This window comes from Aplidium turbinatum, chromosome 4 (assembly GCF_918807975.1).
Source record: "Aplidium turbinatum chromosome 4, kaAplTurb1.1, whole genome shotgun sequence".
Classification (NCBI taxonomy): Eukaryota; Metazoa; Chordata; class Ascidiacea; order Aplousobranchia; family Polyclinidae; genus Aplidium; species Aplidium turbinatum.
Genome location: NC_137475.1, coordinates 36,759,768 through 36,778,101, shown reverse-complemented (window position 1 = coordinate 36,778,101; position 18,334 = coordinate 36,759,768).

Here is an 18,334-nt window from a genome sequence, read left to right as displayed (position 1 = left end):
TTTATATCTTATCTACAAAACGGGCAATCGTCGTTCAAACGTAGCCGCTCGGCGACACTTTTTTTCAATGCATTGTAAAGGCGAATCGATCCTTATTCAGTATAAGCCACCCCCTGTTTGCAGTGATCGGTAAATAGTGCTTCCACTAAACTTGCTGTAGTTTTCTCGTTTCTGCTCGGATTTTAACAACTTTGCCATCGTTGGAAAGCACGATCATACATCTACACGAATCAATTAAACAGTAGCACAAAATAGGTACTAACTTTATCTTGTGATAACTTAAACTTCACCAACTTGTAACGATTCTCAGCAATTTAATTTTTGCAATAAAATCATTAAATCTTTGCAAACTAAAAGAACATGTCTTGCTTTATGCACATGAAAACTTTCAGGTTTATATCTTATCCACAAAACTGGCAATCGTCGTTCAAACGTAGCCGCTCGGCGACACTTTTTTCCAATGCATTGTAAAGGCAAATCGATCCTTATTCAGTATACGCCACCCCCCCTGTTTGCAATGATCGGTAAATAGTGCTTCTACTAAACTTGCTGCAGTTTTCTCGTTTCCGCTCGGATTTTAACAATTTTGCCATCGTTGGAAACAGTAGCGTAGCCAGGAATTTTAAAAGGGGGGGGGTTTTGACAACCCAGCGGCGGGGGGTCTGGGGGGCCTCCCCCAGAAAATTTTGAAAAATTACTTTGAATTTGGTGCATTCTGAGAGCATTGTCAACAAAAATGTGGGTATAAATATTCTTGTAAAATGGTGCTGTCCGAATGGCATAGCAAAAGGATAAGATCATGTTTTTTTCGACATTTTTCGGAAATAAAGCTAAGTCTCTGTCTTTTCTTGTTGCTAATTCCTGGCTGAGATGTTTGGTATTGGCAAAACTTGCTCTTTTAATGCAGTTTTGTTTAAAATTAGGCAGTTTTTTTTAGACTGAAAGCATCATTCTCAATATCGTGACGTCATACGCGTGCCAAAGGGGGGGTTGTAACCCCCAAACCCCCCCCCCCTTGGCTACGCCACTGGTTGGAAAGCACAATCATACATCTACCCGCATCAATTGGCTACAAATCGAAAACAAGTAGGCTACTATCTTTATCTTGTAATAACTTAAACTTCACCAATTTGTACCGATTCTCAGCAATTTAATTTTTACAATAATATTATTAATCCTTTACAAATTGAAAGAGTATGTCTTGCTTTATTCACATGAAAAGTTTCAGGTTCATATCTTATCTACCAAACGAGCAATCGTCGTTCAAACTTAACCGCCCAGCAAAGCTTTTTTTCAATGCATTGTAAAGGCGAATCGATCCTTATTCAGTATACGCCACCCCCTGTTTGCAGTGATCGGTAAATAGTGCTTCCACTAAACTTGCTGTAGTTTTCTCGTTTCTGCTCGGATTTTAACAATTTTGCCATCGTTGGAAAGTACAATTATATATCTACACGAATCAATTAAATGCAAGCACAAATTAAGCACCAGATTTATCTTGTGATAACTTAAACTTCACCAACTTGTAACGATTCTCAGCAATTTAATTTTTACAAGAAAATCATTAATCCTTTACAAATTGAAAGAGCATGTCTTGCTTTATGCACCTGAAAAGTTTCAGGTTTATATCTCATCTACCAAACGAGCAATCGTTGTTCAAACTTAACCGCCCAGCGAAGCTTTTTTCAATGCATTGTAAAGGCGAATCGATCCTTATTCAGTATACGCCACCCCCTGTTTGCTGTGATCGGTAAATATTGCTTCAACTAAACTTGCTGTAGTTTTCGTGTTTCTGCTCGGATTTTAACAATTTTGCCATCGTTGGAAAGGAAGATCATACATCTACCTGAATCAATTGGCTACAAATCCAAAACAAATACTATCTTTATCTTGTAATAACTTAAACTTTACCAACTTGTACCGATTCTCAGCAATTTAATTTTCACAATAAAATCATTATTTTTTACAACTTAAAAGAGTATATCTTGCTTTATTCACCTGAAAAGTTTCAGGTTTATATCTCATCTACCAAACGAGCAATCGTTGTTCAAACTTAACCGCCCAGCAAAGCTTTTTTTCAATGCATTGTAAAGGCGAATCGATCCTTATTCAGTATACGCCACACCCTGTTTGCAGTGATCGATAAATAGTGCTTCGACTAAACTTGCTGTAGTTTTCTCGTTTCCGCTCGGATTTTAACAATTTTGCAATCGTTGGAAAGCACGATTATACATCTACCCGCAACAATTGGCTACAAATCGAAAACAAGTACTATCTTTATCTTGTAATAACTTAAACTTCACCAACTTGCACCGATTCTCAGCAATTTAATTTTTACAATAATATTATTAATCCATTACAAATTGAAAGAGTATGTCTTGCTTTATTCACATAAAAAGTTTCAGGTTTATATCTCATCTACCAAACGAGCAATCGTCGTTCAAACTTAACCGGCCAGCGAAGCTTTTTTTCAATGCATTGTAAAGGCGAATCGATCCTTATTCAGTATACGCCACCCCCTGTTTGCAGTGATCAGTAAATAGTGCTTCTACTAAACTTGCTGTAGTTTTCTCGTTTCTGCTCGGATTTTAACAATTTTGCCATCGTTGGAAAGTAAAATTATATATATACCCGAATCAATTAAATGCAAGCACAAATTAAGCACCAGATTTATCTTGTGATAACTTAAACTTCACCAACTTGTAACGATTCTCAGCAATTTAATTTTTACAAGAAAATCATTAATCTTTTACAAATTGAAAGAGCATGTCTTGCTTTATGCACCTAAAAAGTTTCAGGTTTATATCTCATCTACCAAACGAGCAATCGTCGTTCAAACTTAACCGCCCAGCGAAGCTTTTTTCAATGCATTGTAAAGGCGAATCGATCCTTTTTCAGTATACGCCACCCCCTGTTTGCTGTGATCGGTAAATAGTGCTTCCACTAAACTTGCTGTAGTTTTCTTGTTTCTGCTCGGATTTGAACAATTTTGCCATCGTTGGAAAGTAAAATTATATATATACCCGAATCAATTAAATGCAAGCACATAATAAGCACCAGATTTATCTTGTGATAACTTAAACTTCACCAACTTGTAACAATTCTCAGCAATTTAATTTTTACAATAAAATCATTAATCTTTTACAAATTGAAAGAGCATGTCTTGCTTTATGCACCTGAAAAGTTTTAGGTTTATATCTCATCTACCAAACAAGCAATCGTCGTTAAAACTTAACCGCCCAGCGAAGCTTTTTTCAATGCATTGTAAAGGCGAATCGATCCTTTTTCAGTATACGCCACCCCCTGTTTGCTGTGATCGGTAAATAGTGCTTCAACTAAACTTGCTGTAGTTTTCTTGTTTCTGCTCGGATTTGAACAATTTTGCCATCGTTGGAAAGCACAATCATACATCTACCCGAATCAATTAACTACAAAACCAAAACAAGTACTATCTTTATCTTGTAATAACTTAAACTTCACCAACTTGTAACAATTTTCAGCAATTTAATTTTTCCAATAAAATCATTAATATTCTGCAACTGGAAAGAGTATGTCTTGCTTTATGCACCTAAAAAGTTTCAGATTGATATCTCATCTACCAAACGAGCAATCGTCGTTAAAACTTAACCGCCCAGCGAAGCTTTTTTCAATGCATTGTAAAGGCGAATCGATCCTTATTCAGTATACGCCACCCCCTGTTTGCAGTGATCGGTAAATAGTGCTTCCACTAAACTTGCTGTAGTTTTCTCGTTTCTGCTCGGATTTTAACAATTTTGCCATCGTTGGAAAGCACGATCATACATCTACACGAATCAGTTAAACAGTAGCACAAAATAGGTACTAGCTTTATCTTGTAATAACTTAAACTTCACCAATTGCACCAATTCTCAGCAATTTAATTTTTCCAATAAAATCATTAATATTCTGCAAATGGAAAGAGTATGTCTTGCTTTATTCACCTGAAAAGTTTCAGGTTTATATCTCATCTATCAAACGAGCAATCGTCGTTCAAACTTAACCGCCCAGCGAAGCTTTTTTTCAATGCATTGTGAAGGCGAATCGATCCTTATTCAGTATACGCCACCCCCTGTTTGCTGTGATCGGTAAATAGTGCTTCCACTAAACTTGCTGTAGTTTTCTCGTTTCCGCTCGGATTTTAACAATTTTGTCATCGTTGGAAAGCACGATCATACATCTACACGAATCAATTAAATAGTAGCACAAAATAGGTACTAGCTTTATCTTGTAATAACTTAAACTTCACCAACTTGTAACGATTCTCAGCAATTTAATTTTTGCAATAAAATCATTAAATCTTTGCAAACTGAAAGAGCATGTCTTGCTTTATGCACCTGAAAACTTTCAGGTTTATATCTTATCCACAAAACTGGCAATCATTGTTCAAACGTAGCCGCTCGGCGACACTTTTTTCCAATGCATTGTAAAGGCGAATCGATCCTTTTTCAGTATACGCCACCCCCTGTTTGCTGTGATCGGTAAATAGTGCTTCAACTAAACTTGCTGTAGTTTTCTTGTTTCTGCTCGGATTTGAACAATTTTGCCATCGTTGGAAAGTAAAATTATATATATACCCGAATCAATTAAATGCAAGCACATAATAAGCACCAGATTTATCTTGTGATAACTTAAACTTCACCAACTTGTAACAATTCTCAGCAATTTAATTTTTACAATAAAATCATTAATCTTTTACAAATTGAAAGAGCATGTCTTGCTTTATGCACCTGAAAAGTTTTAGGTTTATATCTCATCTACCAAACAAGCAATCGTCGTTAAAACTTAACCGCCCAGCGAAGCTTTTTTCAATGCATTGTAAAGGCGAATCGATCCTTTTTCAGTATACGCCACCCCCTGTTTGCTGTGATCGGTAAATAGTGCTTCAACTAAACTTGCTGTAGTTTTCTTGTTTCTGCTCGGATTTGAACAATTTTGCCATCGTTGGAAAGTAAAATTATATATATACCCGAATCAATTAAATGCAAGCACATAATAGGCACCAGATTTATCTTGTGATAACTTAAACTTCACCAACTTGTAACAATTCTCAGCAATTTAATTTTTACAATAAAATCATTAATCTTTTACAAATTGAAAGAACATGTCTTGCTTTATGCACCTGAAAAGTTTTAGGTTTATATCTCATCTACCAAACAAGCAATCGTCGTTAAAACTTAACCGCCCAGCGAAGCTTTTTTCAATGCATTGTAAAGGCGAATCGATCCTTTTTCAGTATACGCCACCCCCTGTTTGCTGTGATCGGTAAATATTGCTTCAACTAAACTTGCTGTAGTTTTCTTGTTTCTGCTCGGATTTGAACAATTTTGCCATCGTTGGAAAGCACAATCATACATCTACCCGAATCAATTAACTACAAAACCAAAACAAGTACTATCTTTATCTTGTAATAACTTAAACTTCACCAACTTGTAACAATTTTCAGCAATTTAATTTTTCCAATAAAATCATTAATATTCTGCAACTGGAAAGAGTATGTCTTGCTTTATGCACCTAAAAAGTTTCAGATTGATATCTCATCTACCAAACGAGCAATCGTCGTTAAAACTTAACCGCCCAGCGAAGCTTTTTTCAATGCATGGTAAAGGCGAATCGATCCTTATTCAGTATACGCCACCCCCTGTTTGCAGTGATCGGTAAATAGTGCTTCCACTAAACTTGCTGTAGTTTTCTCGTTTCTGCTCGGATTTTAACAATTTTGCCATCGTTGGAAAGCACGATCATACATCTACACGAATCAGTTAAACAGTAGCACAAAATAGGTACTAGCTTTATCTTGTAATAACTTAAACTTCACCAATTGCACCAATTCTCAGCAATTTAATTTTTCCAATAAAATCATTAATATTCTGCAAATGGAAAGAGTATGTCTTGCTTTATTCACCTGAAAAGTTTCAGGTTTATATCTCATCTATCAAACGAGCAATCGTCGTTCAAACTTAACCGCCCAGCGAAGCTTTTTTTCAATGCATTGTGAAGGCGAATCGATCCTTATTCAGTATACGCCACCCCCTGTTTGCTGTGATCGGTAAATAGTGCTTCCACTAAACTTGCTGTAGTTTTCTCGTTTCCGCTCGGATTTTAACAATTTTGTCATCGTTGGAAAGCACGATCATACATCTACACGAATCAATTAAATAGTAGCACAAAATAGGTACTAGCTTTATCTTGTAATAACTTAAACTTCACCAACTTGTAACGATTCTCAGCAATTTAATTTTTGCAATAAAATCATTAAATCTTTGCAAACTGAAAGAGCATGTCTTGCTTTATGCACCTGAAAACTTTCAGGTTTATATCTTATCCACAAAACTGGCAATCATTGTTCAAACGTAGCCGCTCGGCGACACTTTTTTCCAATGCATTGTAAAGGCAAATCGATCCTTATTCAGTATACGCCACCCCCTGTTTGCTGTGATCGGTAAATAGTCCTTCCACTAAACGTGCGGTAGTTTTCTTGTTTCTGCTCGGATTTTAACAATTTTGCCATCGTTGGAAAGCACAATCATACATCTACCCGAATCATTTGGTTACAAATCCAAAACAAGTACTATCTTTATCTTGTAATAACTTAAACTTCACCAACTTGTACCAATTCTCAGCAATTTTATTTTTACAATAACATTATTAATCTTTCACAAATTAAAAGAGTATGTCTTGCTTTATTCACCTAAAAAGTTTCAGGTTCATATCTTATCTATCAAACGAGCAATCGTCGTTCAAACTTAACCGCCCAGCAAAGCTTTTTTTCAATGCATTGTAAAGGCGAATCGATCCTTATTCAGTATACGCCACCCCCTGTTTGCAGTGATCGGTAAATAGTGCTTCCACTAAACTTGCTGTAGTTTTCTCGTTTCTGTTCGGATTTTAACAATTTTGCCATCGTTGGAAAGTACAATTATATATCTACCCGAATCAATTTAACACAAGCACAAAGTAAGTACTAACTTTATCTTGTGATAACTTAAACTTCACCAACTTGTACCAACTCTCAGCAATTTAATTTTTACAAGAAAATCATCAATATTTTGCAAATGGAAAGAGTATGTCTTGCTTTGTTCACCTAAAAAGTTTCAGATTGATATCTCATCTACCAAACGAGCAATCGTCGTTCAAACTTCACCGCCCAGCGAAGCTTTTTTTCAATGCATTGTAAAGGCGAATCGATCCTTATTCAGTAGGCCTATACGCCACTCCCTGTTTGCTGTGATCGGTAAATAGTGCTTCCACTAAACTTGCTGTAGTTTTCTCATTTCTGCTCGGATTTTAACAATTTTGCCATCGTTAGAAAGCAAGATCATACATCTACACGAATCAATTGGCTACAAATCGAAAACAAGTACCATCTTTTTCTTGTAATAACTTAAACTTCACCAAGTTGTACCGATCTCAGCAATTTACTTTATACAATAAAATCATTAATCTTTTGTAAATTGAAAGAGTATGTCTTGCTTTATTCACCTGAAAAGTTTCAGATTTATATCTCATCTACCAAACGAGCAATCGTCGTTCAAACTTAACCGCCCAGCGAAGCTTTTTTTCAATGCATTGCAAAGGCGAATCGATCCTTATTCAGTATACGCCACCCCCTGTTTGCTGTGATCAGTAAATAGTGCTTCCACTAAACTTGCTGTAGTTTTCTCGTTTCCGCTCGGATTTTAACAATTTTGCCATCGTTGGAAAGCACGATCATACATCTACACGAATCAAGTAAACAGTAGCACAAACTAAGTATTAGCTTTATCTTGTGATAACTTAAACTTCACCAAGTTGTACCGATTCTCAGTAATTTACTTTATTCAATAAAATTATTAAACTATAGCATATTGAAAGGATATGTCTTGCTTTATGCACCTAGAAAGTTTCAAGTTTATATCTTATCTAAAAAACTGGCAATCGTCGTTCAAACGTAGCCGCTCGACGACACTTTATTCCAATGCGTTGGAAAGGCGAATCGATCCTTGTTCAGTATACGCCACCCCCTGTTTGCTGTGATCGATAAATAGTGCTTCCACTAAACTTGCTGTAGTTTTCTCGTTTCTGCTCGGATTTTAACAATTTTGCCATCGTTGGAAAGTACAATTATATATCTACACGAATCAATTAAACACAAGCACAAAGTGCGTACTTATTTTATCTTGTGATAACTTAAACTTTACCAACTTGTACAACTTCTCAGCAATTTAATTTTTACAATAAAATCATTAAATCTTTGCAAATGGAAAGAGTATGTTTTGTTTTATGCACCTGAATAGTTTCAGGTTTATATCTCATCTACCAAGCGAGCAATCGTCGTTCAAACTTAACCGCCCAGCGAAGCTTTTTTTCAATGCATTGTAAAGGCGAATCAATCCTTATTCAGTAGGGGAGGATGAGGTAAGTTGAGCCACTTTTTACTTAAACGCTTCTACTAAGAAAACCGCTAGATTTACAATAAAAGTGAAAGTGGCAGCATAATAGTTGATGCTTTGGCCTTAATTTAACAAAAAAAAATTTTTCGTAACTCATAAGAATATTGAAAAAAAACATGTTTTAAATATTACGTCATTTTGGCTCAACTTACCTACCCCACGTGGTAAGTTGAGCCGGGGTGTGAGGTAAGTTGAGCCACTCGTTTAAGTTCAATAACAAAAGCTGTAGCGATGGTTGCCTACATATAAAATGCTATGCAATAGGCCTACATGTGTTCACGAAATTATTGCCCAGCTATTTGTCCCGAATTGTAACATGGACTGTGACGCAATGGTGACGTCATCATTGCAATGCACTGTCATGCTTGAGCGACAATTTTTCATTATTTTTCCTCTATTCACCAACTCGTGTTTTCGCTGCTTGACGAAAACGTGGCTCGGTCTTTTACGATGTGATCTTCTTCTTCTTCGTTTGAACCTTCTTCGCCACTCCAGGGGTCGAGGGGCTCTGCCTTTTACCACCCTTGGGCAGTGGCGGCGACGCGGTCTAGATGTTTGGGCAGGTGTCGAGCAGCCATTGAATTGATTCGTCATCCAATTCGCGCAGACCACGCACATCATTTGGCACATGGCAGATGGCGCAGTTACAGATGGTGTGGTCTACGGTTTGTTCCTCCATGCCACACTCGTGCAGTGACTATTCCACTGCACAATTGATCCAGTCTCTTGTTGACAATATGTAATCTTCACTCAACACATGTGGAACTTGAGTCGAAAGTTAGAAAGAAGACAGGTTGGGTAGCAGTTAATACATAGCTGCTACCAGGAAGAAAGAACAACATGTGAAAGGATAAATTTATTTTGTAGTGACTGTTCGACTGTGAAATTGCGCACTTCCCAGCCGACAAATCTGCCACTTTTTTGTTGATTAAACGTCAACAGACGTTTAATTAATGTAGTGCTAGCAGATCGTGTTAACTGAGCTAAAGAACAGAAAATAAAACGATGAATCAATACAGCACAATCCTGATTAAATAAACCTCCAAAATGTGAATTTTCTAAATCAATTTCCGTTGTCTGTCTGATCTAAACTTATTCCATATGCCACCGATCAAGAGAGCATGGAAACCAGAATTTCTGCTGACGGCAGAAAGTTTCTCCAAGTGGTCGTGTGAGGAAGCTTTAACGATATCCTCTTTAAGAAAAGCACACTCATCGCCTGCTTTAAAGACGAAGGACAACTTTCATTGGCGTAGCCAGGGGGGCGAAAGGGGCCATGCCCCGCCCAATTTTCAAAGTTTGGATTCCGAAGTTGAGCCCTTTGTTAAAAATATAATAAAATTTGTAGAAATTTATAACGTTTTCCCAAGAGATCTGGCTATTAACACCCCCAAGGACTTGTTTTAGACACACAGAAAGACAAAGAATCGCGCAAAATTTACGCAATTTACGTTTCTTTTAACTAGTTTATGGAAGCAATTTCAGAATGGCTTACTCTGTTGGGTTTTTGTGTCGCTGAGTTTTTGGTGTTCTCTAATTTTAGCCGCAGATTTTGCCCGTTCGTGTGTAAGAGCCACCTTTAATAAGTTAATAGCTGTTTATCTGCTAATAAATTTTTTACAAATATTACCCTAAAAGTGTTTCCAGAAAGCGCTATAATCCATTATTTAAATGTAATTTTGCAAAAATTTTTCAGGGGAGCATGCCTCCGGACCCCCTAGATTACGAGTGCCTTCGGCACGCTATAACCCCCAGTTTCATTGCTTCCCTTGCTCAAGCCACCAGGATACGTCACTGCACATCAGGTGGCGATGGCTTAAACAAAACACTTTGTCGTTCTCTTTAATTCATCAAATATTTGCCACCACCCCCAACAATTTTTTTTCTGGCTACGCCAATGACAACTTTTCCTCGGACTTTCCAGGCACTTTTCTGAAAAAGTTGGCCTCAATTTCTCCATCTTCATTGAAGAATTCGATTTTACCAATGTAATGCACAGGTCGGGTTTTCCTTTGCATGTTGCTTGTAGGCTGCAGTTTACACTAGGCAACAAATAAATTTAAACTTCAATAGACCAATGGACAAATTATTTTTCCAGAGATTTAGACTATTAAAGAGTAAAATACACGTTGTTATCTATTTAATGACTACATGTATCATCACTTAACACTGGCAGCTGAAGTGAGGTAAGTTGAGCCACCGGCTCAACTTACCTGTACATCACTGGCTCAACTTACCTCAAGGCCGCCATTAAAAGTTAAACGGGAATTTCTCCAGTCATATATGAGCCAGCAACTTCACTTTAATAGTTTCTGAATAAGCTAACATTAGTGATTACTGTTAAACATATCAATACTGGTGAATGCCACAGACATTTTGTAAAACACAAAAAATCTTTTTTTTCAAAAAGTTCAAAAAACTTCCCAAAATCACTAAAAATAGTTTTTCTGTCTTTCTACAAGACAAAGACCTATAATCTTTACAGAACAGCTCCATATAAGATAAACGGTCAGGTAGGTGGCAGTAGAAAGTTGATGCGATTTTTAGTTTTTGAGTTACGGGGGGTGGCTCAACTTACCCACTGGCTCAACTTTCCTCACCTTCCCCTATACGCCACCCCCTGTTTGCTGTGATCGATAAATAGTGCTTCCACTAAACTTGCTGTAGTTTTCACGTTTCTGCTCGGATTTTAACAATTTTGCCATCGTTGGAAAGGAAGATCATACATCTAAACGAATCAATTGGCTACAAATCCAGAACAAGTAGCCTACTAACTTTATCTTGTAATAACTTAAACTTCACCAAGTTGTACCGATCTCAGCAATTTACTTTATACAATAAAATCATTAATCTTTTGTAAATTGAAAGGGTATGTCTTGCTTTATTCACCTGAAAAGTTTCAGATTTATATCTCATCTACCAAACGAGCAATCGTCGTTCAAACTTAACCGCCCAGCGAAGCTTTTTTTCAATGCATTGTAAAGGCGAATCGATCCTTATTCAGTATACGCCACCCCCTGTTTGCTGTGATCAGTAAATAGTGCTTCCACTAAACTTGCTGTAGTTTTCTCGTTTCCGCTCGGATTTTAACAATTTTGCCATCGTTGGAAAGCACGATCATACATCTACACGAATCAAGTAAACAGTAGCACAAACTAAGTATTAGCTTTATCTTGTGATAACTTAAACTTCACCAAGTTGTACCGATTCTCAGTAATTTACTTTATTCAATAAAATTATTAAACTATAGCGTATTGAAAGGATATGTCTTGCTTTATGCACCTAGAAAGTTTCAAGTTTATATCTTATCTACAAAACTGGCAATCGTCGTTCAAACGTAGCCGCTCGACGACACTTTTTTCCAATGCGTTGGAAAGGCGAATCGATCCTTGTTCAGTATACGCCACCCCCTGTTTGCTGTGATCGGTAAATAGTGCTTCCACTAAACTTGCTGTAGTTTTCTCGTTTCTGCTCGGATTTTAACAATTTTGCCATCGTTGGAAAGTACAATTATATATCTACACGAATCAATTAAACACAAGCTCAAAGTGCGTACTTATTTTATCTTGTGATAACTTAAACTTTACCAACTTGTACAAATTCTCAGCAATTTAATTTTTACAATAAAATCATTAAATCTTTGCAAATGGAAAGAGTATGTTTTGTTTTATGCACCTGAAAAGTTTCAGGTTTATATCTCATCTACCAAGCGAGCAATCGTCGTTCAAACTTAACCGCCCAGCGAAGCTTTTTTTCAATGCATTGTAAAGGCGAATCAATCCTTATTCAGTATACGCCACCCCCTGTTTGCTGTGATCGATAAATAGTGCTTCCACTAAACTTGCTGTAGTTTTCTCGTTTCTGCTCGGATTTTAACAATTTTGCCATCGTTGGAAAGGAAGATCATACATCTAAACGAATCAATTGGCTACAAATCCAGAACAAGTAGCCTACTAACTTTATCTTGTAATAACTTAAACTTCACCAATTTGTACCGATTCTCAGCAATTTAATTTTTACAATAAAAGCATTAATCTTTTGCAAATGGAAAGAGTATGTCTTGCTTTGTGTACTTGAAAAGTTTCAGATTTATATCTCATCTACCAAACGAGCAATCGTCGTTCAAACTTAACCGCCCAGCGAAGCTTTTTTTCAATGCATTGTAAAGGCGAATCGATCGTTATTTAGTATACGCCACCCCCTGTTTGCTGTGATCGGTAGATAGGCTAGTGCTTCCACTAAACTTGCGGTAGTTTTCTCGTTTCTGCTCGGATTTTAACAATTTTGCCATCGTTGGAAAGGAAGATCATACATCTAAACGAATCAATTGGCTACGAATCCAGAACAAGTACTAACTTTATCTTGTAATAACTTAAACTTCACCAATTTGTACCGATTCTCAGCAATTTAATTTTTACAATAAAATCATTAAACCTTAGCAAATTGAAAGGGTATGTCTTGCTTCATGCAACTGAAAAGTTCAGGTTTATGTCTTATCTGTAAAGCGAGCAATCGTCCTTCGTATTTGGACAACACTGATACTTCTCACATCTAGGAAAAGAGCAAGATGCTAGCCGTTTTTGTCATTCGTCCAGTTCAAAGAACACGCAACACAATTTAACCTTTTGAAGGTTGGGGGGGCAGTGGCGCCGGCAGGGGGGGGGGCAGGCGGGGCAGCTGCCCCCCCAATGTTTTGGGCATCATCTTTTTAATTTTTTTTTTTATTAATACATATTAATATTTTTTTTTTAATATTTGGATCCCAACCTCAAGTAAGTCAACTCAAGTTGCAAGGGGGGGGGGGGGGGGGGGGGGGGTAAAAGCTCTCTCTTTAAAAAAAGTTATGAAAACCTTGATGACTGAATTGTACAGTAGATTAAAAGATTTTCTACAGAAGCAAAGATATAGACTTTTTAAAGTTTTAACTAACGTCACATTGATGTAGAAAAATAACAACCTGTTAAAATTTTGATCCCTCACACTCCCATGACTTCTTCCGCGCGCATTTTGGCATTGGTTGCTTGCAGTGATTCTTTCACTTAAACAAAAGGTTTTGTTTCAGCAGTTTTGAGTTGTCCGATTCTTAAGTTGTAAAGGAGACTCAATTTCTCCAATATATATCATTTATGTTTCTTCTTTAATCTCAGCAGAGTATAAAACTTGTAAAAGTTTTTCATCCATACGACGTCATGAATGAAATTATATCTCAAATCAGCGTAATGACGTGACATCTTCTAAACATTTTACCGAATAATAAATTAACAAATTCGATCGTCAAAAGTGGTTTGGTGGTGGTAAATATTACGTAATGAAAAAAATGTGATAAGGTTGGAAGACATTACGTCATGTATTTTCAATACAAATATGAAGTTTAAAATTTATTCTTTTGTTCATAGTCGTAATCCACCTTCGAAGCGGTACTACAAAGAACAATTTTCGATAAGGGGGGCATCAAGAATAAGTCGACATGACTTTTAACCCTTAGAAGGTTGGGCTCCTGGAGTCTTGCTCAGTTTGGGGGGGGCTGTCAATTCTTCTTATGCTTTAGGAGTGATATCTCTGTTAGTTTGGCATGGTTTCAAAATTTGGGATTCACTTTGTAAAATTATTCACGCTGAGCATATCCGAAAATTAAAACTATGTGAATTTTAGAACTGCTCATATACGGTGAAATGTTGAGGTCACTTATGAGTGTAATTTGTAGCGTGAGTTTACACATTATTTTTTGGTAGAGTATTATAATGAAGAACGTGCATAGTAATGTTGTGATTAATTTTTTTTACATTATTTTACATACAGCCAATGCCCTTCACGCTGTGAAACAGGTAGGATTAACGAGACATGGGCCAAATTAATTAGGCTACTTTCATCCAGCTGGTGGGAAAATGTTTCACAATAGAATATGAAATATTTCAAAGGATGTGCTGAGAAATGCCTTATATCTTTCAATTTATACCCTTTATTCGCTCAAAATTTCAGCTCAATAGAGGTGAATAAAAGTTAGGAAAAGTCAAGAAATCTCATAGTCGCAGCCTCAGTAGTTTTAGAGATACAACTGTTAATACAAAAAAGTTGAATTGACAGCCCCCCCCAACCTTCAAAGGGTTTGCATTGAGTCAACAGATCTATGCCTGGTTTACGTCAGCTCCGGGGATCAGTGAAATATATGGTTGTCATCTTCAGTGCAACAAGACCATTGATTGATTGGTTTAGTGAGGATTCGTCAGGGCCCGATTAACCATAAGGCACACGAGGCACAGGCCTCAAGCCCCCTGGTTTTGGGGGCCCCCAATTTTTTTTTACATTAGTAGGCTACCGTAGGCGTAGGTAGTGAAAGTTGTTGTGCCAGTGTGTGCACAGTTGTTATTTTTGAGTAACGATTTCAAATTGTGTAACGATTTTGCAGTAACAGTTGTGCACTCCTGCTCTGCATCGAAAGCGATTGCCAATAGGGGCCCTTAACCTTAGCTGTGCCTCGGGCCCCCGTGAGCCTTAATCAGGCCTTGGGATTCGTAGTCCCATTGCTTTCATTTTGAGTGATCATACTGATTTTCAATTTATTCCTACAAGACGTTACGTAATGAAAAAATATATAACTAAGGTTGGAAGACATTAGGCCTACGTCATGTCTTTTCAATTCAAAATGAAGTTTAAAATTTATTCTTTTGTTTATAGTCGTAATCCTCCTTCAAAGCGGTATTACAAAGAACAATTTTCAATAAAGGGGGCATCAAGAATATGTCGACATGACTTTTAAGGTTTACGTCAGCTCCGGAGATTAGTAAAATATAAGGTCCTCATTATCGTGATTGTAAGCCGCGGGAAATTTTTTCTCTAAAAAACAGATTCCCGGAAAGTTACAATTTTTTTCCAGCCCTGGTAGAAAACAAGAGAAATTAAACAATATATCACTGTCTTGCATGTCTTGCACCAGTGGCGTAGCCAAGGGAAGGGGGTTCGGGGGTTTCAACCTTTCAAATTGAATTTACGGATGTTAATACATTGTTTACAAGAAAAGTTGTAGCCTATGATGTAGTTTCTCGTCAAACTGTGCAAGGATGCAAGCCATCTGCAACTGCTGAGATCGCCTGTTCGATCTAGATTAACATCTAAACAGCTATTCGTTATACAAAACTTGAATATATCAGAAATAGCCTAAAGTAACTTCATTGTCTCAAAGCTTTTTGTTTGACACTCATCAAGATGTATGACCTCTATGACGTTACATTTTCTAAACTTTGGGTTGACTTCAGAGCATAAAAGTTAGTGACTTAACGGAATAAGATCGTTTTTTGAATCAACCAAGGAGAAAATTGACCTAATAAAACTGTATTAATCTCGCAAAAAAAAGCAATCAACCTATGTCTCTAAAGCAAAGTTTGCCTAATTTTAAACGAAACTGCATTAAAAGAGCGAGTTTTGCCAGTACCAAACATTCAAATATCTCAGTCTGGAATTAGCAACAAGAAAACATAGAGACTTAGCTTTATTTTCGAAAAATGCCGAAGAAAACATGATCTTATCCTTTTGCTATGCCACCGGACAGCACCATTTTACAGAAATATTCATACCCACAATTTTGTTGAAAATGCTCTCAGAATGCACCAAACTGAAAGTGATTTTTCAAAATTTTCTGGGGGAGGCCCCCCAGACCCCCCGCCGCTAAGTGTCGCCTTCGGCGAACACGCCATCGGGCTTCGCCCACCGGCTGTCAACACCCCCCCTTTCAAAATTTTTGACTATGCTACTGTCTTGCACTGTCAATATTTTGCCCCCCCAATGTTGAAGGTCTGGCGGCGCCACTGTGGGGGGGGGCTGTCAATTCAACTTTTTTGTATTAACAGTTGTATCTCTAAAACCACTGAGGCTGCGACTACGAGATTTCTTGACTTTTCCTAACTTTTATTCACCTCTATTGAGCTGAAATTTTGAGCGAATAAAAGTTATAAATTGAGAGATATAAGGCATTTCTCAGCACATCCTCTGAAATATTTCATATTCTATTGTTCAAAATTTTCCCACCAGCTGGATGAAAGCAATTAATTTGGCCCATGTCTCGTTAATCAAATGATTTAAATTGAGATTATGTAAAAAAAACTTAATCACAACATTGCAATGCATGTTTTTCATTACTCTATAAAAAAATTCCAAATAATTCAAACGTCATAAGTCACATCAACATTTCAACGTATATAAGCAGTTCTAAAATTTACATAGTTTTAATTTTCGGATATGCTCTGCGTGAATAGTTTTACAAAGTGAATCCCAAATTTTGAAACCGTGCCTTAAAAAATAACAGAGATATCACTCCTAAAGCATAAGAAGAATCGACAGCCCCCCCCCAAACTGAGCAAGACTCCAGGAGCCCAACCGCCTAAGGGTTAAACCCTTTGAATTGGGAATGTTTGGAGGGTAGCTCATAGCCTTCCTACCAGTTCTGTAGCCAAGGGGGGGGGGGGGGGTTGGGGGTTACAACCCCCTTTAGCACGCGTGTGACGTCACGATTTTGAAAATGATGCTTTCAGTCTTTACGTCTCTAAAACAAAGTTTGCCTAATTTTAAACGAAACTGCATTAAAAGAGCGAGTTTTGCCAATACCAAGCATTCAAATATCTCAACCAGGTTTACGCAACAAGAAAACATAGCGACTTAGCTCTATTACCAAAAAATGTTACGTTTGAACGACGATTGCCAGTTTTGTAGATAAGATATAAACTTGAAACTTTTCATGTGAATAAAGTAAGACATACTCTTTCAATTTGCAAAAGTTTAATAATTTTATTGTATAAAGTATATTGCTGAGAATCGGTACAAGTTGGTGAAGTTTAAGTTATCACAAGAAAAAGATGGTAGGCTACTTGTTTTGGATTTGTAGCCAATTGATTCGTGTAGATCAGGGGTGCACAACCTTTTTGCTATTGCCGGCCGCATTCCGATTAATTCTATAAAGCACGGCCGCCAGTGAGTTTTAAATGATCTTTTTTTCAATTTGCGTTATCTAAGAGAAGAATTTATTCGTTAATATTTACTAAACTTATCATACTTAGGCTATACCTAATAGTACCATGAAATATCAAACATTTTGAAATGAATTTATTCAATAGAAGTCTGCGACATTGCAACTCCCTTGATTTTGCATACGAGCACCGGTTAAGACACCAGTCTCAGTTAGCCTGATTTGTTCGGTACTCGTTTTTGTAGGTACTTCATTCGTGAAAAGGCAGACTCACACTTTTCTTCAAATTTTCGACACAGATTTTCCTAGACTCGCCTTCCAATTTTGCATAATGGTGTGACACATGACGACAAAAATGCTGTTTTGCATTATTTCCTTTAACAGTTTTAACCACTTGACTGCATATTAGACACATCATAGTATGCGCTGCCGTCTCCATCATGAAATAACCCAACTCCCATTTGGAATTGAATACCCTTTTCTCCTCTGCTAGTGTTCTTTTTCTTTTTAAGGACATAATGCAATGTAGGCAGTGCCGGTCTTAGGGTATTTCGGGCCCTGTGGGGAATATGCTTTGCGGGCCCTAATGACAATGATCCAATTCAGTAGCGTAGCTAGGTATTTGAAAGGGGAGGGAGTTTTGACGGCGTGTTCGCCGAAGGCGACACCCAGCGTCTGGACTGGAATGCCTCAGAAATTTTTGAAAAATTACTTTGCATTTAGTGCATTCTGAGAGCATGTTCAACAAAAATTTGGGTATGAATATTACTGTAAAATGGTGCTTGCCTCACCCTCAGCACTTGCCTCACCCTAAAGCCGCAACTATGACTTCAAGGAATGGGCTACCGGTACTTGTTTGTGAATCGAATTGAATTTTTTTCCATTGGAAATGACAAAAATTACTGCATTTTTTGAGTAGCCTAAATTGCGG